Raw genomic sequence first — 24,099 nt, 5'->3', positions numbered from 1 at the left:
GCCTTTTATAACCCACAGGTCATGCTTTTCAAGAGAGATGCTTAAGGGCAGCTGCTAGCTGTGCTCTGAGGCCCTCTATTTTTTTAGGTTTCACAGTATAAAGTTTGTTATTTTAAAACCCTTTTTAGCTTTTTAAATTAAGGAGGGGGCTAGACCACATTCATGTACTTTTTACATAAGTATCTACACAGATAAGTATATATACACACATATGTTTATATGTGTATGTGTGTGTGCATATAGATGTATGTACTTTTACTCTGCTTTTTCTCCCCCAAATTATTTGGCTGGGTGTCTCAGTATATTGTGTCAGCTTTCCTACTGGAGTAACCTGAGTAGGGCTGGAAATAATAATACTAATTGTAAAAATAATAATAATTATTATTAAAAGTAGAGTAATCCTTTAAAAAATATTTTTATTTATTTTTGGAGAGGGAGAGAGAGAGAGGGAGCATGAGCAGGGGAGGGGCAGAGAAAGACGGAGACACAGAATCTGAAGCAGGCTCCAGGCTCTGAGCTGTCAGCACACAGCCCAACACGGGACTCAAACCCATGAACCATAAGATCATGACCTGAGCTGAAGCTGGATGCTTAACTAACTGAGCCACCTAGGTGCCCCTAAAATAGAGTAATCCTTTCATAGTAGGACTGCTATTATCTCTGCTGCTCTGGGGAGAAAACCAAGGTCCTGAGGCATTGTAGGGGAAACTTGTCTACTAAAGCTAGTAGTGACAGATCAGGGACAGCAACCCTAAGTTGTGTTTTACTTTACAGCCCCTGCTGTTATCATGTTCTGAAATAAACTCAAGTTTCCATGAATACAGACATTGGTTTTGCTCTTTGGAAAGGCAGAAGTAAATGTTAATAAATGCTTTGTTTCTTGAATGGGCACCACTGATCAGCCCATGCACTGAGGGCCATCACCCATCTGCATGTATCTGTCTTTTCCTGGCAAGGATAATAAAGAGAACATTCACTCACTCCTCCCATCTTCCTGCAGGTTTTTTCCTGACGATTGGCTAAAGACGGGCCATAAGAATTTGGCAGGCATTCTAAAAGTAAATATTTGAAATGACATCAGAAAAAGAAGGCACAGGAAACAGCAAAATGTTAAATATTTAAATCAATTCTAATGTAGTCTCTCAGTTTTGTGAACCTGCTTCCCAATCCTCTAGGCAGGGTTTCTTAAAGTTGAGTAATGTATGGAACCCCTTTGAGGAAACAAATATGCCTGTGGATCTCACAGTGTTGATGTCAATTATTTTTATTATAATGTTGTTTTAATATATGCTAACATAAAGCTAGGTAGCGTCTCCTTAGAGTTATAGCTCTTTTATACCTCCAAAGCAAAAATAAAATGATGAAGCAGACAAACCAATCTTTATACCAATAAAATTCAAATAACAACATTAATTTAGTTGGTTGATGATGTTGTTTCTCTGAAGCTAAATGCTGCTTGGAATGTGGAAAAGGCCTTTATTGCTCTAGCCCACATATGTTGAAGTTAAGTGTGCCTACTGTGTGCCAGTCAACAGATCAATTTCCTGTCCATCCTTCTTCTTTAAAATGCCACTAAATTTTCATCTATGCTTTATACCTTGCCATCATCTGCTCTTCACTGGGCAAGAAAAAAACACCAATTACCTATGAAGCCCATCTCTGCTCTTTTTTTTTTTTAATTTTTTAATGTTTTTTTATTTTTGGGAGAGAGAGAGACAGACAGAACGTGAGCAGGGAAGAGGCAGAGAGAGAGGGAAACACAGAATCTGAACTAGGCTCCAGGCTCTGAGCCATCAGCACAGACCCCGGGGCGGGGCTGGAACCCATGAACCGCGAGATCATGACCCAAGCCAAAGTCAGACGCCTAACTGAGCCACCCAGGTGCCCCTCTGCCCTTTTCTTGTTGCCGTGACACAAAAGATAGTTCTTGGTCCCAAATGTGGGCAAAGAGATCTCATGGCAATACCCCACTTATAAAGTGGTCATTCTGATGATGTAAAATGTACTTTAAAAAATTTTTAAACATTACTAGTGAAATGAAAATAAGGAGGATTGAGGTGAAATCTCGGGCCCTTGAGATTATACCTGCTGACCCCGATATCAGTGGGCCCCAAGTTGGCTTCCACCCTTACTTCAAATACAAATCTGTTCATGTCTGCCCTTACTTATTCATCTTAGCCTCAGAACACCTCTCATGTTCCCTCTTAGTTTCTGTTCCTTCTTTTCTATTATCCACTCTTTGGGAAATGGTTTCTGACTTCTCATGTGTTAAGGAGATCCTTGTTTTCATAAATCTATCTTTCTGGTTCATTCATCTTTCAATCACTGACCTTATTACAAATGGGTGCCTTCTAAAAGAGGGCCACATCCAAGGCAAACCAAAGTTACAGGGTTTCTGCCTGCTCAAATATCAGGTATTTGTCTCCTTATTGTGTCCTGACCTCATACTCCTACGCATAACTTTACAGTCAGCAGTCTGATAGTCTCCTAAGATAAGTGTCCCCTATTTAAGAGAGTGAGATATTGCAGAGAACAGTTTCATTCTTTTGTGACCTCCTGAACTCCTTTCTTTGTATGGAGAATTCTCTCACCTTATATTCCTTGGTAGGGTCACCTTCCTCTATTAAAGCTCTAAATGCCAGATACAAATTTTTCCAGCTTTTTTTTTTTTTTTGCATTATAGAACATTTCAAAATACATAAAAGTACAGAGAATAGTGTACTAGCTCCCCTTATCCAGCTTCAACAATAAACATTTATACCCCAACCTCACCCCTCTGCTATTTTTCTTACCTCTTCTACTTTGCTCCCTTCTGCTTTCTCTGCTCCAGTTCCCCTGACCTGTTGTGGCTTCTCGAGCACAGTAAGATCTTTCTGCCTACAAATACCTTCATGGCTTCTTTCCTTGCTGCATTCAGGGCCAGGCTCAAGCACTTATTCATTGTCTGCTATGAGGTCAAGCTCTCTGTGTTTCACTCACTGCTATTCCCTAAGTGTTTGTAGCAGGACCTAGCAATATGACAGGTCCTCAGTAAATGTTTAAGTCACTGTGGGATCAATAAAAGAGGTCACACAAATTTACGACTTTTCTTATGATGATTCTTCATTATAAAATATCAGAATATTTCTAAAAATATGTTGTTTCCTCTTTGTGTGTGTGTGTGTGTGTGTGTGTGTGTGTGTGTCCCTGCTTTATCAGTGCTTGAGATTATGCCTCATCATGTGTTGGGTGTCTCTCTGGCACCTGGGCCTGCAAGATAACTAGAATCTGGATAAAAGATGAAATATAGACTCAGTCACCTACATGTTTTAACCAAATTAGAACTTCCCAGAGTGTTTCTCTTGGGTGCTAATTCTATAGTATATTAAGAGGGGTTTTATTAATTAAAATGTTTTCATGGTTAAGTAAGCTTGGCAAAAACAGTGAAACAAAGTTAAAGAGGTTTCTTTACTGTGGGGCTTGTCAGAGCCTTTATTATGCCAATATGCATCATAAGCCTCTACAAGTGGGATGTAGTATGTAATATTTTCCAAACTTCTTGGCTATAGAATCCTTTTTTTCCCCCACTGAGAACGTCATGGGATCACTGTTCCAAGGAACATACTTTGGGAATCCATGGTTCACATGATATATGGGCATATTCAACAGGCTGAAATTTTCTCTTTTCATCTAGGTGTTTGTCTTTGTGGGTGACTAATGGTTAATCAGTGGTTTTCTGGACATTGGAGGGTGGGGAGGAGAGAGGTGGTGGTGGCGGCTTTGTTGCATGATCTTTGTAAGCCATCCAATGATTCTATGAGATGGGTGGTATTTGGGTGAAGTTTTGCAGAGAGGAAACTGATCCTTAGAGAGGTTAAAAGACAGGCCAAGCCCTACCTGGAATTAGGATGTCCTATTAGTGATGGGATTACTCTGTACTTCTCTGGTGTGCTGGTGTGAGAGCAGGGAGGGACACTCTCACCTAAGACAAAAGGAGGTTGCTGAAGGTACAGCCGAACATTAATTATGAAAAACAGCCAGGACATCAGAAAAAGCACCAAATGGGAGCCTAAGAAAACTGGACTTGGAGTCTTGGCTCTGTAGGTAATTAGCTAAGTGATCTGGAACCAGCCACATGACTTCTCTTGGACTCAGTTTCATCTTCCATAAAAGAAGGGTGGGGACAAGGTCGACATCACTGTGAAGATAGGATTGGGCACCATGCTGGTGCTTGCTTCAGACAGATGTATCTGTGACTGGGGGATGTCTAGTTCTTGACCAGCCACCTGCCAGAGGTAGAAGAAAAGTATTGTTTATTTCATTGGTTTTAAGTCCCCCCCTCCCCATTAAAAACCTTTAATTCCTTTTTGAACTGAATATAAAACCTGAGTATCCTATTGGGACAAGCATTTAAGACAGCATCTTGGGTTTTATATGCAGGTTATGAGTTTGAAGATTTTAAATGGCACTGTAAAAGATATGCTGCTTTTCAGGGACATGTGGCCAACCAAAGAATCTTTTTGTACTTTTATACCACTTTCATAGGAACCATGTGGCACTACGGTCACTCTGGGACATCTTGCTTAGTATGACACACGCAGGCAAGGTTGAGGTCCTGATCTTACTGTTTCACTTTCATCTTCTTGTGACTTACAGACAATTTAGCAGACTATGTTTCTTTTGTGGGACGTTTTGCAGGCATAAGGATTTTGTTGTAAAGAAGCAGTATATGTTCAAAGAAGGCCCTGTGGATTTTTGTAATTTCCCAATTCTGAGCACACTATTAAATAACATTTTTTTTAAAGAAAGTATTTTCTCCCTATTTCTCATTTGGGAGACAAGCTTTGTCTCTCCACTCCCTGCCACCCCACCAATGGCTCCCACATTTTTGATTCAATATTCAACAAATTCTTATTTAAAAGAAAAAAAGAAGGGGAAATTTCCTACTGCAAATAATCTCTTACTCTTTAAACAGTATTAGAAATATTTCTTTGAATTAGTACATGGAGGCCAGTCATGTGGAATTCTTAAGTAGAATGTAAATTCTACAAACATAATCTCTCATCCTATTAAACACATATATTTCGAACTGAAGATCTGAATTAACATAGCATTCCTTTGAGCAGGTGCCATAAAGCTGGAAAGTATTCTTTCTTTGAAAACTGGCATCACATTTTTCAGAAGACCTTTTGTATGCAGAAAGAATATATCACATATTTCCTCAATTCTAACACCCAGTCCTTCGCTTTGCAGTTCCGCATTGCTGAAATTAAGATGAGTCTTATAATTGATCTGTGCATTTAGAATGATGGTATTTCTCCTGCTCAACAAAGAACACAGTTGCTAGGCTGACGGTAAGGTGCTACACTTTTCTATAGTGGAGAGGATGGGCACTAATCTTACCTGAATCATTTTGGTATGATGGCCTTGTCCCATTTCACAGCCACCATGAGTCACCAGGACAGAGTCATCAAAACAGATGTGGATTAGAGTGGCAGCCTGGGGGAAATAACTGCACCGGTTTGGAAACTGATATGGCCAAATGTTGCTGAGAGTTTAGCTGAGGTTGCCAGATTAACAGTTTTGCTTTATTGACCCAATGTATCACTGTTCATACTGGAAAAGAAAGCCATTATAGGTGGCAACAGACAACCCCTTTCAATAACTCCCACACTTAAAAACCATAAATGTTGATGTATGAATGGTGGCTCATCTCCCCTCCAACCAGTCTCCTGCATACTGGAGGCCTTGTGTAATTGATTTAGGCCTCTGCAAAGACCCAACTTGCACAATAGTCTATTATTCTTCCCTTGTAGGACATGAAAATTAATTTTAGAGCAAATAGAACCTGTATAAGTAATTTCCAGGCACAAATTGTCTTGGATACTAGAGGAGTTGGAAGATATTGAGATGTTTTAATGGTTTCCAAATGCTGCTGACCCTCAGGATCAGGGTAGGGAAAAAGTATGGGTCCCATTCTGGAAATTCCAACTCAGTAGAAGATTGGAGGAAGGGCCTAAGTATCCATTTTTTAAGCTCCCAGGTGATTTTGGTGCTTGGTCAGATTTGGGATGCATTGATTTAGTCAAAATTCTTCACTTTGCACATGGGGCAATAGAAGCCTAGGGAGGAGGAGAATGGCCAGACTCACATGCCTAGTTTGTAATAGAGTCAAGACTGGAACCCATAACTCTTAGCTTGAGTCCAGTGTTCTCCACACCTATGCCAGGCTGGCTCCTTCAAACTAACAGCTGTTGTCTTTCTCTGGGGCTGGCTGCTCTAGTGGAAGAATCCATAGTCTAGGGACTAGCCATAGGAGGGAGGAGGCTGGACTATGTTGCTGTATTGGGTGGTTCTGCAAGTCACTGTAATTTTTCTTTACAGAAATCCCTCTCATATGCTGGTGCACATGGCCCAGCATCCTGCATGGGCTTCCTTGGGACCTCTACCCCCTGTGTTGATGCCTGTGTCCCTGCTACGAAGCATAGAAAATATCAACTAATTTACCTATGCTATTTCCTGAGTCTGCAACTGTATTCTCAGAACTGTCAAATTCTCTCCAAGAACTTTTAAACTTTCTATTTTCACCTTATGGTAATTTAACAAGAGTAATGGATAACCAGATACCAGTGAGTATTGCCACATGCTTTCAGAGCCCATGTTAGATTTTATGGTGATGACTGTATAAGCACCAAGTAGGACTACTTTAATAATGGGGTATATTAGAGATGATAAGAGGTGGGACAGTGAGTCATCACACCATACAGAGGCATTTGGGATAAAGACTTCAAAATGCCTTGTGCAGCAGCAGCCAGAACTACCATCATTTTATGAGTGAGGATGTAGTTTTAAAGAAGAAACATCATCTACTACATTAAGTTAACATTACTATTTTCTTACTGGCATTTATGATACTATTTTTAGGTAATTTCCAATGTTGTTTGTATTTCATAAGGGCCTAAGAGCTATAAGAAGTTTATTCCTTGCTTTGAGTTTATACACAGATAAAAAATATTAAAATAAATAATTTAAGTGGTCATTGAGAATCTACAAAAATTTTTTTCCTTTAAAGGGGGTCTGCATATTATTCTGACTTGAGAAACGCTACTTGGGGGAAACAGCACCTACTCCCAGAAGTGCAGCCTTCGCCTCCTGGCCTTCTCCTCTCTCCCTCTCATTTTGCTTTTTGCCTTGTTAGTGGACCCCAAGGGAGAGTGTGTACAGAAGATAACTAGGTAAGAGACAGCTTGGCCACACCTCATTCACACCATGAAGGAGGCCTCCCATCTTCCTTCCTTGGCATGGGTTGGTTAAGGGGACATTTCAGAGATCGATGGGGATGGAAGCAAAAAAATAGAAGAATCAGAAACAGAACTCTATGAAAAACTGTTAAAGATGAAACTAAAGAGAAGGCACAGCAGTCACTGAGCTTTAATATAGTAACTTCAAATTCCTGTGTGAATGGGGCAGGTCTGTCTGTTCTCTTGTGTTTCTTCAAATGACCCCACTGCTGCCACTAAGAATTTAGGAAGGACAGAAAGAGATCCTCTTATTTCCCCCAATTCTCTCATGGATTTGAAATTAGACCTCAAACCCCAATACTCATGTCTAGGGCTCTGCTCTAGGTCAGACCCCTTGAGCTGGACTTTATCTGCTCATCATTTTCGAGTCCCTGGTAGTGTGTTGCACCAGATTTACCCTGATACCTGTGGTCCCCAATGCTTGCCTAAATCCACTTTGTTTCCTGCTTTAGGAAACCTCCCCAGTTTCTTCTTTCTCCCCACAGGGGACCATCCCCAGTTGCATACAGTTGCCATTTTCAGACAGTCAGTCATGTGGAAAACTGTTTCTGGTGAGAAGAAGACACCTCTCCCAACCTCACCTGACTGTAGTCGGCCACAGGGACCCAGTGGTAAATTTTCTGGGGACCATGGCAAGCTTCCTCTTCTTCCAGGAGTTCTTTTTGTTAAATTCCTTCACAGTGCGTTCCCTACCATAGGATGAAGATTTCTCCAGACATTCTTTCCAACATCTTCACGAGGGCTCTGGATTAAATGTCTGCTTATAAATTGTTTTGCTAATCCTTTTATACATGTTCATTTCTTTAACCTGAGAGACAATAACATGGATTTTAAGGGTATATGCTTAGTCTATTACAAAGCATACATTTTTGTTATACACCTGATATGAAGAAAGTTTTTCTAAAAAATGGCTGTAAATATGCAAGTGCAAGTATACATGTATAAACATAACAATTATAACAATAATTACACTAACAGTAGAAACTACTGGTGAACACTTCATATGTTCCATATCTCAATTAACTTCACCATAATTCTGAGAAATAGCAGGTACCAACTATTATGAGCCCTGTCACAAGTTTTGTTAGTGGTGAGACAAAATTTTGACTCAAAATTATTCTACTCACACACAACATTTCAAGTTCAAATTAGCTCCACAAAATCTTGAACTGTGGTAGAATGTTTGCATAAATGGCAATCATTCCATTCTCTGTATTCATGCCTTTAGGTGGTTTCACCCTGACTCTGGGATTGGCCATATGACTTGCTTGGGCCAAAGGGACAATACGTATTAACATAGGCAAACACTTGAAAAGGGATTGTGCATTAGGGCTGGCCACATTCTTGCCACTCTTGGGAACTCTGTAACTACTACCATAAGAACTATTCTGGGTTAGTCTCCTGGAGGATGAAACTCTGAAGTTGACATGATCCTTCCCAGTTGAGATCTCTCCTAGGCTAATCAGCCCAGTGATCACCAGACATGTAGGTAAAGCTGTCTTAGACCATAAAGCTGCAGTGGAGCTGGCCCAGAAGAGCTACCCAGCTGACCTTCAGAACCAGAGGAAATGCTTTCTGTTGTTTTAAGTCCATTACATTTTGTGGTTGACTTGTTAATATCAAAAGCTGATACACAGTGTACTTTATTTCTTTGAATCTGTTTAGAAGCCAATATAATGCTATATGTCAATACTCAAGATATATTTGAACCAGTGATGTCAAAGTTTTGTTAGGGGGTTCTGACTTACTACCCCTTCAGGTGGTAAGTTATGCTGAGAAGCCACAGCAGTTATGTAAGCTACCACTATCACTGAGCCTTGGGGAAGCCAAATCCTCGAAGGCAGTGTTGGATGGCAAATTTGTTTTGCAAGGCCTACCCTGGCACCGAAAATTATGAATATAATATGAATTTTCAGATTTCATCACAATGAACTTTGTTACCTGAATTAAAGCAAAACAAAACTTCTCATCTATCAAATATTCAAAACCACTTAACCAGATTTTATCTCTAACTAGAATTCTTCACAGAATTTATCTACTTTATATGATAAATATTCATATGAATAAAGTATGGCACATACAGCTCAACTGGTAACCTATGGAAAAGGCATATTTCTTACTGACTCAGATTCATAAAGAGTGCATCCGCTGTTAATACTCACATCAGCAGCTTTGATCACACCATTGTTGATGAATCCAGTCTGCAAAGTGATATCAGTAAAATCACCTTCTCAATACAACCATGCTTCTAAACAAACACATCTGATCACAGTTGTCAGTCTACCTAACTTATGAACATGATTTGATGTGACAGTTACTTGGAGGGACATGGAAGCTGATGCCCCATTTGACTAGGATTCCAGCAGAAAGTCTTGATCAGTTTTAGACAGCATCCAAATACTCCTTGCAAGCGGTGTGGAATTTGGTAATTGTCTTTACTGTTGGTTGGTTATCACGGAACAATGTTTTAGGCATTTCCTAAAAGTTTTGATCTCACTCACTTTGTATTTTCTGAGAAATGGGTGGTGGCCACCAGTTATCAGCATGTCATCATTACACTCTAGAAAAGACCAATTGGGTGGCCAGCCCTAGGGGAAATGACTCTGTTAATATGCGGGATGCTTCATAAATTGTAGAAGCAAAGAGATGGGGGAAGGGGGCTTGAGATAATCAGGCTTAGTGGTTTTCAATGGGGGTAGTCACATGCTTTAAACAACAATTTAAAAGTTTATGGGGACATTAAAATTCACAACAACAACTAAAACACCCCATGCCTACTATTATTATTCTGGTTTAGTCATATCTAAGAATTTATATATCCAAATTATACATTATTTCATTATAAGTTACTTTCTTTTAATTTTTTTACACAACATTAAGGCATTGTGTGATTATTTTGCAGTTATGTGTATAAGCAGGTTATATTATTATGAACTTTACTTTGGGATATTAAAAGGGGCATTAAAACACCATAGGAGGATGTGAGGCTGGAAAGGTTGAGAACCAATGATTTGTTGAACTCAGCCTCCTTTGCATTCAGGCTCCTTGTTCATAGAATGCCCATTGAGGGCACCTCTGGCTTCTGAGGGGATACTCCCAGTGCCTGCAAACTTATAATTATAAGGCAACATTTTCTATTGTTGCAAAGTGCCAATGAATTAAGGTGTTCACAGTTTTTCTTTCTGTAGTGGTAGCCTGGGACAAGTTAAGTTTGTCTTGAATATTTAGTGAAGTTTGGTAGTTACAAGGTTCACAAAAGTCATGGCTATTCCTGTGTCTGTTTATTCCATCTGCATGATGCAGAGGCTAAGTGAACATTCCCAGGAGCAGCAGACCCTAGTGTATTTCATGACAAAACATGTTCCCTGTAAGGTTAGGGTTTTGATGCTCCCTCTACTCAGATAATTTCAGCTTGATTTATTTTAATGATTTAAATGATTTAAATGATTTAAATGATTTAATGATTTAAAACATAAACATTTTGGGGCGCCTGGGTGGCTCAGTCGGTTAAGCGGCTGACTTTGGCTCAGGTCATGATCTCATGGTCCGTGAGTTTGAGCCCCGCATCGGGCTCTGTGCTGACAGCTCAGAGCCTGGAGCCTGTTTCAGATTCTGTGTCTCCTTCTCTCTGACCCTCCCCCGTTCATGCTCTGTCTCTCTCTGTCTCAAAAATAAATAAAACGTTAAAATAAATAAATAAATAAACATTTTAAAGAATTAAAGTCAATGAAAAAGTAATATATGTTACATCTGAGTCAAAACTTATAGTGATTACATCTATTTTACACAAAAATCTTGTAAGACCGGTAGATTACTTTCACCAATTTGTGGGTGAGGAAACTGAGGGGGCTTGTCAAGGTGACCTTGTGAGTGAGTGGCAGTTCAAGAGCAGGGCTTGAACACAGATCTTCTGGCTCAGGTCCAGCGTTCTTCACCACATGCTAAACATACCCTTTGGAGATGAGAGTCTATGACCAGTGGGACAAAAGCAAGCTGTGGTATAGGACTAGAAGGACATGATGGCATTGGCACAGCCAGGACTGCTGACAGTCACAGCTGTTATGGTGACTCTTACTTGTTGGTGGACCATGGCACTGACAGCTCCTAGTGATGGGGTTTTGGAGTGGTGGGGTCTGGAGCTGATGGCCAAGAAGTGATTTTTTAGACATCTTTGATGCAAAAAGGTGATTTTATTAAAGCATGGGGACAGGACTGGGGTTGTGAAGAGTGATTGGCTATATACTATGGAGTTATGGGAGGTAAAGGCAAAAGAGAGGCCTCCAGAAGGACTTTCATATGCTAAAGAGGACTCAGAAGATACTGGAGGCCTTGCTATTGTCAAGCTAAAGTTATTTTCCCTCTGGTAAGGCATTAACATTAAGACAGTAGGGAGTTCTGGAGAAATGTTCTGCTCTGTATTTGCCTAAAGTATTTATAAATGGGCTGCAGGTTATAAGAAAATTTAATTTTATCTACCATTTCCTTCTTAACTTAAAAAAAAGTTTTTTTAGGGGGGCCTGGGTGGCTCAGTCAGTTGAGCGACCAACTTCAGCTCAGGTCATGATCTCACAGCTCGTGAGTTTGAGCCCTGCGTCGGGCTATGTGCTGACAGCGTGGAGCCTGGAGCCTACTTCAGATTCTGTATCTCTCTCTCTTTCTGCCCCTAACCCACTCGCATTCTGTCTCTGTCTCTCTCAAAAGTAAATAAAACATCAAAAATTTATTTTTTTAATTTTTAATTTTTATTTACTTTTGAGAGAGTGAGAGACAGAGCACAAGTGTGGGAGGGGCAAAGAGAAAGGGAGACACAGAATCCGAACAGGCTCCAGGCTTTGAGCTGTCAGCACAAAGCCTGATGCTGGGCTTGAACCCACAGATCACGAGATCATGACCTGAACTGAAGTTGGATGCTTAACTGACTCAGCCACCTAAGTGCCCCCATTTCCTTCTTATCTTTGTTTCCCACATCACTATGGAGGGGAGGGTAATGTTGGGGCTCCAGGAAACTGAGTCTATAGGTTTCTGGAGATTAGGCTATTGATAAGATAGCCTTTTTCTTGTAATCTACTAAGACATTTGTAAACTGATGGAGACTCATGTCCTGCATGATTGTGATCTCTATCAGTTAACCATTTGTTTTCTCCTTTCCTTTGTTCTTAGGCAGCCAGGAGTGCCTGAGGAATGTCACACATAACCCTTGCCTTATGCTCCCTCATCACTAGCAGAGCAGGCTTGGTTACTCCAAACACTCCTCCAGTTCTTTCCATGTGGCAGGTGATTCTACTCCTTGGAACGTTTAATGCTGCAGCCACAAATTCCTGCAAGAGGTTGAGTCCCCAAAGCCACATAAGTACAATTTAATAGTTTATTTCCTCACCCATGTACCATTATCTAGCCCTCTGCCTAGTCAAAGAAACTCAGTTATATTTACAAATTTGTGCAACCATCACCAAAATCTAATTTTAGAACATTTTAAGCATCCTCAAAGAAACCTGGATCTACCAAGCAGTGACTCCTTATCTTCCTCCAGTCCCCTAGTATTAGACAACTACTAATCTACTTTTTGTCTCCATAGATTTGCCTGTTTGGAACATTTCATATAAATGTAATCTTACAATATGTGGTCTTTTGTGGTCTGGCTTCTTTAACTTGGCATAATGTTGTCAAGATTCATTCATGTTGTAGCATGGAATAGTACTCCATTCTTTTTTATGGCTGCATAATATTCCAAAGTAGAGATATACCATATTTTGCTTACCCATTCATCAATTGATGAACATTTGGGTTGTTTCTACTTTTGGCTATTCGTGTATAAATTTTTGTGTGGACACATGCCTTTAATTCTCTTGGGTAGATACCTAGTTATGGAATTGTTGGGTTATGTAGCCACTATCTTTAACATCCTTAGAGACTGCCATGGTATTTTCCAAAAATGGCTGTGCCATTTTTCTTGCCCACCAGCAATGTATGAAGATTTCATTTTCTCCACATCTTTATCAATAGTTATTACTGTCTTATGATTTATACTCATTCTAGTGCATGTGAAGTTGTATCTCACTATAGTTTTGATTTGCATTTCTCTGGTGACTAAGGCTGTGGGCATCTTTTCATGTGCTTGTTAGTCATTCTTAGACCTTCTCTGTTTATACAAATCCTTTATTGGGACTGCTTTTGATACTGACCCAGGTTCTGGGCTGTGAGCTGTGACTGTCCTGTGCCCCAGTTACCCCTGGGAAATGCCTCATGAAGTTGACTAATCATACCTTAGAAGGTATTGTTGGTAGGCAGCAATGGTGACCTGGGACATACATGTTATCCATTTGGAGCCCAGAGCTACATACTCTGTCAAAAGAGACTTCAGAGGTGATCTTTATCATCTCCTTCAATTTATAGAAAAAGATATTGGTGCTTGGCAGCTTGTGGGAGATCACATGGCTTTTTAGGGGCAAAGCCATAACTCCTCACTCCTATGCTGTTCCAGTTTAAAACTTGTAACCACAGAGGCCCCAGTCACATCCCAGGTCAACATCAGTCCTCTCAGCCTTTCATTTTGCCTTGAATAGCAGCTTCCTCCTCGCATTGAGTCTATCCATCCCTTTAGGACCCCAAAGCACCAACTCACTCTGCTCCACCAGGAAGCCATCAGCTTTCCCCCTCAGTGATGCTCTTCATTACTCCTCCTCCCAGTATAAATATTTAAATATCCTCCTGTGCCAGGCACAATTATAGGCCCAACAACTCCACATTTCAGAAGAGGGGAATTTCAGAGAATCCTTTACTTGCCTAGGTGCAGCCATGCCTTATATCTCAACCACTGGACTAGGATTGGAAATCATCTGCTACTGCACAAGAAATGCAATCGCTTTACTGGTGCATCACTAATACATGAAAATATTCAGACAAAGAAGCAACACAAATGAACTACAAAGGGAGATTTAAATATAATACTAAGGCTTTGACCTCCCTGAGATTAGGTTTTTCACCATCAATTGTTATAAGGGTAAGATAAATCTTGCCCTAAATTTTGGAAGGTAGCAAAATATTTTCCCTTTCAGGGAAATATTGCCCCATTTTTCTTCATTCTGGACTGCAGCTAATATCAAATACACAGAGCATCGGAGGCATAGAAGTGGAAGGAATCAAAAGTCCTCTAGAGCAGAGTGCCTGGTTGTCAGGGCCTCACAGCCTACCGTCATCTGGAGTCTCATTTTCCAAAAATATCCGGTTACTTGCACATGGCTTGAAAACTGGGTTCCAAGCTGTAACGCCATTTCTTTACCTTCTTCTTTTGGGATAGCCAAGATAGTTTGCATTTCCATGTAAAAATTTTCCTGCCCTTCTATGTGGACCTCACCTGTAAGGCATAAACACAGGACAATGTTCAGTTGAAAGTCCCAGACTGGGGGCTCTCAGTGATATTTGGTTTATGGGGAGCAAGTTGCTTTAGTTTGTGGAGAGCTGAACTTTGTATCATTTGGTTAAATCACTTTTTTCTTTATTTTTTTTAATGTTTATTTATTTATTTTTGGAGAGAGGGAGAGGCAGAGAGAGAAAGGAAGAGAGAGAGAATCCCAAGCAGGTTCCATGCTCAGCATGGCCAAGCCTGACCCGGGGCTCAATCTCATGACCATGAGATTATGACCTGAGCAGATATCAAGAGTCAGATGCTTAAGCAGCTGAACCACTCTGGTGCCCTTAAACTACTTTTTTCTAATTAATCTTCATTGTGCACAAACAGCTGTATGACCCTGGGTCTTTCCCTTCCTCTCTCTTGGCCTCAGTTTCCTCATCTGTCAAGTGGGATGGTGAGATCCATGATGTGCTGGACTTGAGCATACAGACAAACCTGGCCACATATCCAGGCACTGTCATCTCTTTGTTCGGTGACTTTGGCCAAGGTATTAAACTGTCATTTCCTCCTCTGTAAAATCAGGGTGGAGGTGGGTTAATAATAATAAGTACCTCAGTTAGGTGATATTAGAATTATTGAATCAAAGAAGATGAGTAGTTGTAAAAGGACACAAAGATTTAAAATGGCAAAGCTGAGGGGGCGCCTGGGTGGCTCAGTCAGTCTTGCAGGTCATGGGTTTGAAGCCTGAGTCATGGGTTTCAGGCTCAGGTCATGGTCTCGCACTTCATGGGTTTGAGGCCTGAGTCAGGCTCAGTGCTGACAGTGCAGAGCCCAATTGGGACTCTCTTTCTTTCTCTCTCTCTCTCTGCCCCCTCCTGCCTCTCACTGTCTCTCTCAAAATAAATAAATAGGGGCGCCTGGGTGGCGCGGTCGGTTAAGCGTCCGACTTCAGCCAGGTCACGATCTCACGGTCCGTGAGTTCGAGCCCCGCATCGGGCTCTGGGCTGATGGCTCGGAGTCTGGAGCCTGTTTCCGATTCTGTGTCTCCCTCTCTCTCTGCCCCTCCCCCATTCATGCTCTGTCTCTCTCTGTCCCAAAAAAAATAAATAAACGTTGAAAAAAAATAATAAATAAATAAACTGAAAAAAGAAAAGGCAAAGTTGAGGTTGTTTCTTTCCCTAAAACCATCCAGCTCTTGCTGGTTTAGCTGATACTTTGACTTGCCCAGTACATCCTTATCCTTACCATTTTGTAGGTTATACCAGAAGAGGCATTTGGCCCTAGTTTAAATACTTGGAAGGCATTTTTACTTTAAAATGAAATAAAGTACTAAATACTTCAGTATTTTCACTTTAAAACTAGCCAGTGTATGTCAACTGTAATTCAATTAAGAATAGCAACAACAACAAAAATTAGCCAAAAGATTCCTGTGCTGTTAAAATAAGTGAAGAGTTATTTTTGCCAGGAGTCAAATGATTTCTTGAAATTATTTCTTGGGGCAACAAAATGTGAGTCATGCAAAATGGTCAAAAAAAAAAAAAAAAGCACTCTTTCAGATTTTAGCAAAAGACTAAAAGCTTATAGAACTCTCCATTCTAGTTATTTAGAAGAGGGTACTAGGTTCTGTGAAAATTACTATTTTCTTTTACCTAAGACCAATGGTAAATAGTAATTCTCTTAGGAAATAACTGTGCTTCTTTTTTTTTTTTTTTTTTTTTTTTTTTTATATATGAAATTTATTGTCAAATTGGTTTCCATACAACACCCAGTGCTCATCCCAAAAGGTGCCCTCCTCAATACCCATCACCCACCCTCTCCTCCCTCCCACCCCCCATCAACCCTCAGTTTGCTCTCAGTTCTCAACAGTCTCTTATGCTTTGGCTCTCTCCCACTCTAACCTCTTTTTTTTTTTTTTTTTCCTTCCCCTCCCGCATGGGTTCCTGTTAAGTTTCTCAGGATCCACATAAGAGTGAAACCATATGGTATCTGTCTTTCTCTGTATGGCTTATTTCACTTAGCATCACACTCTCCAGTTCCATCCACGTTGCTACAAAAGGCCATATTTCATTTTTTCTCATTGCCACGTAGTATTCCATAGTGTATATAAACCACAATTTCTTTATCCATTCATCAGTTGATGGACATTTAGGCTCTTTCCATCATTTGGCTATTGTTGAGAGTGCTGCTATGAACATTGGGGTACAAGTACCCCTATGCATCAGTACTCCTGTGTCCCTTGGATAAATTCCTAACAGTGCTATTGCTGGGTCATAGGGTAGGTCTATTTTTAATTTTCTGAGGAACCTCCACACTGCTTTCCAGAGCGGCTGCACCAATTTGCATTCCCACCAACAGTGCAAGAGGGTTCCCGTTTCTCCACATCCTCTCCAGCATCTATAGTCTCCTGATTTGTTCATTTTGGCCACTCTGACTGGCGTGAGGTGATACCTGAGTGTGGTTTTGATTTGTATTTCCCTGATAAGGAGCGACGCTGAACATCTTTTCATGTGCCTGTTGGCCATCCCAATGTCTTCTTTAGAGAAGTGTCTATTCATGTTTTCTGCCCATTTCTTCACTGGGTTATTTGCTTTTCGGGTGTGGAGTTTGGTGAGCTCTTTATAGATTTTGGATACTAGCCCTTTGTCCGATATGTCATTTGCAAATATCTTTTCCCATTCCGTTGGTTGCCTTTTAGTTTTGTTGGTTGTTTCCTTTGCTGTGCAGAAGCTTTTGATCTTCATAAGGTCCCAGTAATTCACTTTTGCTTTTAATTCCCTTGCCTTTGGGGATGTGTCGAGTAAGAGATTGCTACGGCTGAGGTCAGAGAGGTCTTTTCCTGCTTTCTCCTCTAAGGTTTTGATGGTTTCCTGTCTCACATTCAGGTCCTTTATCCATTTGGAGTTTATTTTTGTGAATGGTGTGAGAAAGTGGTCTAGTTTCAACCTTCTGCATGTTGCTGTCCAGTTCTCCCAGCACCATTTGTTAAAGAGACTGTCTTTTTTCCATTGGATGTTCTTTCCTGCTTTGTCAAAGATGAGTTGGCCATACGTTTGTGGGTCGAGTTCTGGGGTTTCTATTCTATTCCATTGGTCTATGTGTCTGTTTTTCTGCCAATACCATGCTGTCTTGATGATGACAGCTTTGTAGTAGAGGCTAAAGTCTGGGATTGTGATGCCTCCTGCTTTGGTCTTCTTCTTCAAAATTACTTTGGCTATTCGGGGCCTTTTATGGTTCCATATGAATTTTAGGATTGCTTGTTCTAGTTTCGAGAAGAATGCTGGTGCAATTTTGATTGGGATTGCATTGAATGTGTAGATAGCTTTGGGTAGTATTGACATTTTGACAATATTTATTCTTCCAATCCATGAGCAGGGAATGTCTTTCCATTTCTTTAAATCTTCTTCAATTATCTTCATAAACTTTCTATAGTTTTCAGCATACAGATCCTTTACATCTTTGGTTAGATTTATTCCTAGGTATTTTATGCTTCTTGGTGCAATTGTGAATGGGATCAGTTTCTTTACTTGTCTTTCTGTTGCTTCATTGTTAGTGTATAAGAATGCAACTGATTTCTGTACATTGATTTTGTATCCTGCAACTTTGCTGAATTCATGTATCAGTTCTAGCAGACTTTTGGTGGAGTCTATCGGATTTTCCATGTATAATATCACGTCATCTGCAAAAAGCGAAAGCTTGACTTCATCTTTGCCAATTTTGATGCCTTTGATTTCCTTTTGTTGTCTGATTGCTGATGCTAGAACTTCCAGCACTATGTTAAACAACAGCGGTGAGAGTGGGCATCCCTGTCGTGTTCCTGATCTCAGGGAAAAAGCTCTCAGTTTTTCCCCGTTGAGGATGATGTTAGCTGTGGGCTTTTCATAAATGGCTTTTATGATGTTTAAGTATGTTCCTTCTATCCCGACTTTCTCAAGGGTTTTTATTAAGAAAGGGTGCTGGATTTTGTCAAAGGCCTTTTCTGCATCGATTGACAGGATCATATGGTTCTTCTCTTTTTTTTTGTTAATGTGATGTATCACGTTGATTGATTTGCGAATGTTGAACCAGCCCTGCATCCCAGGAATGAATCCCACTTGATCATGGTGAATAATTCCTTTTATATGCCGTTGAATTCGATTTGCTAGTATCTTATTGAGAATTTTGGCATCCATATTCATCAGGGATATTGGCCTGTAGTTCTCTTTTTTTACTGGGTCTCTGTCTGGTTTAGGAATCAAAGTAATACTGGCTTCATAGAATGAGTCTGGAAGTTTTCCTTCCCTTTCTATTTCTTGGAATAGCTTGAGAAGGATAGGTATTATCTCTGCTTTAAACGTCTGGTAGAACTCCCCTGGGAAGCCATCTGGTCCTGGACTCTTATTTGTTGGGAGATTTTTGATAACCGATTCAATTTCTTCGCTGGTTATGGGTCTGTTCAAGCTTTCTATTTCCTCCTGATTGAGTTTTGGAAGAGTGTGGGTGTTCAGGAATTTGTCCATTTCTTCCAGGTTGTCCAATTTGTTGGCATATAATTTTTCATAGTATTCCCTGATAATTGTTTGTATCTCTGAGGGATTGGTTGTAATAATTCCATTTTCATTCATGATTTTATCTATTTGGGTCATCTCCCTTTTCTTTTTGAGAAGCCTGGCTAGAGGTTTGTCAATTTTGTTTATTTTTTCAAAAAACCAACTCTTGGTTTCGTTGATCTGCTCTACAGTTTTTTTAGATTCTATATTGTTTATTTCTGCTCTGATCTTTATTATTTCTCTTCTTCTGCTGGGTTTAGGCTGCCTTTGCTGTTCTGCTTCTATTTCCTTTAGGTGTGCTGTTAGATTTTGTATTTGGGATTTTTCTTGTTTCTTGAGATAGGCCTGGATTGCAATGTATTTTCCTCTCAGGACTGCCTTTGCTGCGTCCCAAAGCGTTTGGATTGTTGTATTTTCATTTTTGTTTGTTTCCATATATTTTTTAATTTCTTCTCTAATTGCCTGGTTGACCCACTCATTCGTTAGTAGGGTGTTCTTTAACCTCCATGCTTTTGGAGGTTTTCCAGACGTTTTTCTGTGGTTGATTTCAAGCTTCATAGCATTGTGGTCTGAAAGTATGCATGGTATGATTTCAATTCTTGTAAACTTATGAAGGGCTGTTTTGTGACCCAGTATATGATCTATCTTGGAGAATGTTCCATGTGCACTCGAGAAGAAAGTATATTCTGTTGCTTTGGGATGCAGAGTTCTAAATATATCTGTCAAGTCCATCTGATCCAATGTCTCATTCAGGGCCCTTGTTTCTTTATTGACCGTGTGTCTAGATGATCTATCCATTTCTGTAAGTGGGGTGTTAAAGTCCCCTGCAATTACCACATTCTTCTCAATAAGGTTGCTTATGTTTATGAGTAATTGTTTTATATATTTGGGCGCTCCGGTATTCGGCGCATAGACATTTATAATTGTTAGCTCTTCCTGATGGATAGACCCTGTCACTATTATATAATGTCCTTCTTCATCTCTTGTTACAGCCTTTAATTTAAAGTCTAGTTTGTCTGATATAAGGATGGCTACTCCAGCTTTCTTTTGGCTTCCAGTAGCATGATAAATAGTTCTCCATCCCCTCACTCTCAATCTAAAGGTGTCCTCAGGTCTAAAATGAGTCTCTTGTAGACAGCAAATAGATGGGTCTTGTTTTTTTATCCATTCTGATACCCTATGTCTTTTGGTTGGCGCATTTAGTCCATTTACATTCAGTGTTATTATAGAAAGATACGGGTTTAGAGTCATTGTGATGTCTGTATGTTTTATGCTTGTAGTGATGTCTCTGGTACTTTGTCTCACAGGGTCCCCCTTAGGATCTCTTGTAGGGCTGGTTTAGTGGTGACAAATTCCTTCAGTTTTTGTTTGTTTGGGAAGACCTTTATCTCTCCTTCTATTCTAAATGACAGACTTGCTGGATAAAGGATTCTCGGCTGCATATTTTTTCTGTCTAGCACACTGAAAATCTCGTGCCAATTCTTTCTGGCCTGCCAAGTTTCAAAAGAGAGATCAGTCACGAGTCTTATAGGTCTCCCTTTATATGTGAGGGCACGTTTACCCCTTGCTGCTTTCAGAATTTTCTCTTTATCCTTGTATTTTGCCAGTTTCACTATGATATGTCGTGCAGAAGATCGATTCAAGTTACGTCTGAAGGGAGTTCTCTGTGCCTCTTGGATTTCAATGCCTTTTTCCTTCCCCACTTCAGGGAAGTTCTCAGCTATTATTTCTTCAAGTACCCCTTCAGCACCTTTCCCTCTCTCTTCCTCCTCTGGGATACCAATTATGCGTAGATTATTTCTTTTTAGTGTATCACTTAGTTCTCTAATTTTCCGCTCATACTCCTGGATTTTTTTATCTCTCTTTTTCTCAGCTTCCTCTTTTTCCATAACTTTATCTTCTAGTTCACCTATTCACTCCTCTGCCTCTTCAAATTTTTTTTTTTTTCCAACGTTTATTTTTTTTGGGACAGAGAGAGACAGAGCATGAACGGGGGAGGGGCAGAGAGAGAGGGAGACACAGAATCGGAAACAGGCTCCAGGCTCCGAGCCATCAGCCCAGAGCCCGACGCGGGGCTCGAACTCCCGGACCGCGAGATCGTGACCTGGCTGAAGTCGGACGCTTAACCGACTGCGCCACCCAGGCGCCCCTCCTCTGCCTCTTCAATCCGAGCAGTGGTGGTTTCCATTTTGTTATGCATTTCGTTTAAAGCGTTTTTCAGCTCCTCGTGACTGTTCCTTAGTCCCTTGATCTCTGTAGCAAGAGATTCTCTGCTGTCAGCTATACTGTTTTCAAGCCCAGCGATTAATTTTATGACTATTATTCTAAATTCACTTTCTGTTATATTATTTAAATCCTTTTTGATCAGCTCATTAGCTGTTGTTATTTCCTGGAGATTTTTCTGAGGGGAATTCTTCCGATTGGTCATTTTGGATAGTCCCTGGCGTGGTGAGGACCTGCAGGGCACTTCCCCTGTGCTGTGGTGTATAACTGGAGTTGGTGGGTGGAGCCGCAGTCAGACCTGATGTCTGCCCCCAGCCCACCGCTGGGGCCACAGTCAGACTGGTACGTGCCTTCTCTTCCCCTCTCCTAGGGGCGGGATTCACTGTGGGGTGGGGTGGCCTGTCTGGGCTACTTGCACACTGCCAGGCTTGTGATGCTGGGGATCTGGCGTCTTAGCTGGGGTGGGTAGGCAAGGTGCACAGGGGCAGGAGGGGCAGGCTTAGCTTGCTTCTCCTTAGGTGATCCACTTCAGGAGGGGCCCTGTGGCAGCAGGAGGGAGTCAGATCCGCTGCCGGAGGTTTGGCTCCGCAGAAGCGCAGAGTTGGGTGTTTGCGCGGAGCGAGCAAGTTCCCTGGCAGGAACTGGTTCTCTTTGGGATTTTGGCTGGGGGATGGGCGGGGGAGATGGCGCTGGCGAGCGCCTTTGTTCCCCACCAAACTGAGCTCTGTCGTCCGGGGGCTCAGCAGCTCTCCTTCCCTTTGTCCTCCAGCCTTCCCGCTTTCTGAGCAGAGCTGTTCACTTATGACCTCCCAGACGCTAAGTCGCGCTTGCTGTAGGAACACAGTCCGTCAGGCCCCTCCGCTTTTTGCAAGCCAGACTCGGGGGCTCTGCTTGGCCGGCGAGCCGCCCCTCCGCCCCGGCTCCCTCCCGCCAGTCCGTGGAGCGCGCACCGCCTCGCCGCCCTTCCTACCCTCTTCCATGGGCCTCTCGTCTGCGCTTGGCTCCGGCGACTCCGTTCTGCTAATCCTCTGGCGGTTTTCTGGGTTTTTTAGGCAGGTATAGGTGGAATCTAAGTGATCAGCAGGACGCGCGGTGAGCCCAGCGTCCTCCTACGCCGCCATCTTCCAACTGTGCTTCTCAACCCTGGTTACACATTAGAGTCATCTGGGGAATGTTTAGATAAATACTGATGCTCTCATCCTGTACTCCAGTTCTGATTTCATTGGTCTGAGATGGGATTTTGGTATTGGTATTTAAAAAATATATATACTAACTAGGTCTTTGCCAGTGTAGTAAGTCAAAGCAGACAAACAAAGAAATAAATTATAGTATCAAGATTGGAAAAGGTAAATAAAACTGTCATGATATGTTTGTGTGTACAGAAAATTGAAGAGAATCTATAAGACTATTAAAACAGTAAGTGCATTTAGTAAAGTTCTTAGATATAAGGTCAGTATATAAAAGCTAATTGTGTTTTTATGTATTAGACACAAGCAAGTAGAAAATTAAATAAAAATATCATTTAAAACAGCATTGTAAAACACCAAATACTAGGTATAAATATTAGAAAGGATGTGCAAGATCTCTACATAAAAACTGCAAAGTTACTGAGAGAAATTAAAGTAAATCTGAGTAAAAGGTGGTATCTATCATATTCATGGATTTAAATGTAATACTGTTAAGATTTTGAGTCTCTCAAGTTGATTTTGTTTCAATGCAATACAAGTCAAAATCCCAGCAAGTTATTTTTAGTAAAAATTGATGAACTGATAAATGTATATGGAAATGCAAAGAACCTAAAACAGCTAAGGTCATATTGAGAAAGAAGTAGGAAAATGACATTATACTCTCATATTTCAAGACTTACTATAGAGTTATAGCAAGTAAGACAGTGAGGTCTATTACAAATACAGATAAACAGATGAATGGAATATCAGTTCAGAAATAGAACAACACATATGTAGACACATGGAAAATAATAAAAGCTGCACTGCAATTCAATAAAGGAAAAAATAGTTTTAATAGATGGTGTTAGGTCAATTGGATATACACTTGAACAAAATTGAAACTTGACCCCTGCATCATGCCATATAGAAAAATTAATTTGAGATGGATCAGAGACCTAAACATCAAGGCTAAAGCATTTTATCAAGCTTCTAGGACAAAACAGAAAAATATCTTCATAACCTTTGGATAGGCAAGAATTTCTTCATGGGCACAACAGCATTAACCATTAAGAAAAGACTGATAAATTGTACTTCATTAAAATCAAGAACTTTTGTTGATGAAAAAGAATTGTGAAGACAGTGAACATGCAATCCACAGGCTGGGAGAAGATATGTATGATACTTCTAATCAACAAAGAACTTACACCAAAAACATAGAAACTTTCTATTAATTTGTAAGTAAATCAATTACTTATTATATTAGTAATTACATTAAAAATAATTATATATAACTACAGCAATATAATTATAATATTAATTTAATGATCACTTTTAGTTAATTAAAAAAACAGGCAAAAGGCTTGAACAAATATCTCATAAAAGAGAATATAAAAATGGTCAATACACATATGAGAAGGGTTCAGTATCAAGTCATGAAAGAAATTTAATTGAATCCACAATGAGATACTACTTCATCAGATTAGATAAAACTAAAAAGACTGATAACAACAGAACAATGCAATTCTCATAATTGCTAATAAGAGTATAACTGG

General features: G+C 40.4%; 1 pseudogene; it reads right to left on the bottom strand.

The window, feature by feature from the left end:
* The window catches only part of LOC112866654 (aldehyde oxidase 4-like), an 82,055-nt pseudogene that overhangs the window by 19,247 nt on the left and 38,709 nt on the right, over nucleotides 1–24,099 (bottom strand).

Source organism: Puma concolor, chromosome C1 (assembly GCF_028749965.1).
Source record: "Puma concolor isolate L17-30 chromosome C1, mPumCon1.1.hap2, whole genome shotgun sequence".
NCBI lineage: Eukaryota > Metazoa > Chordata > Mammalia > Carnivora > Felidae > Puma > Puma concolor.
Note: the sequence above shows the minus strand (reverse complement) of the source record. Positions and strands in the feature narration are given on the sequence as shown.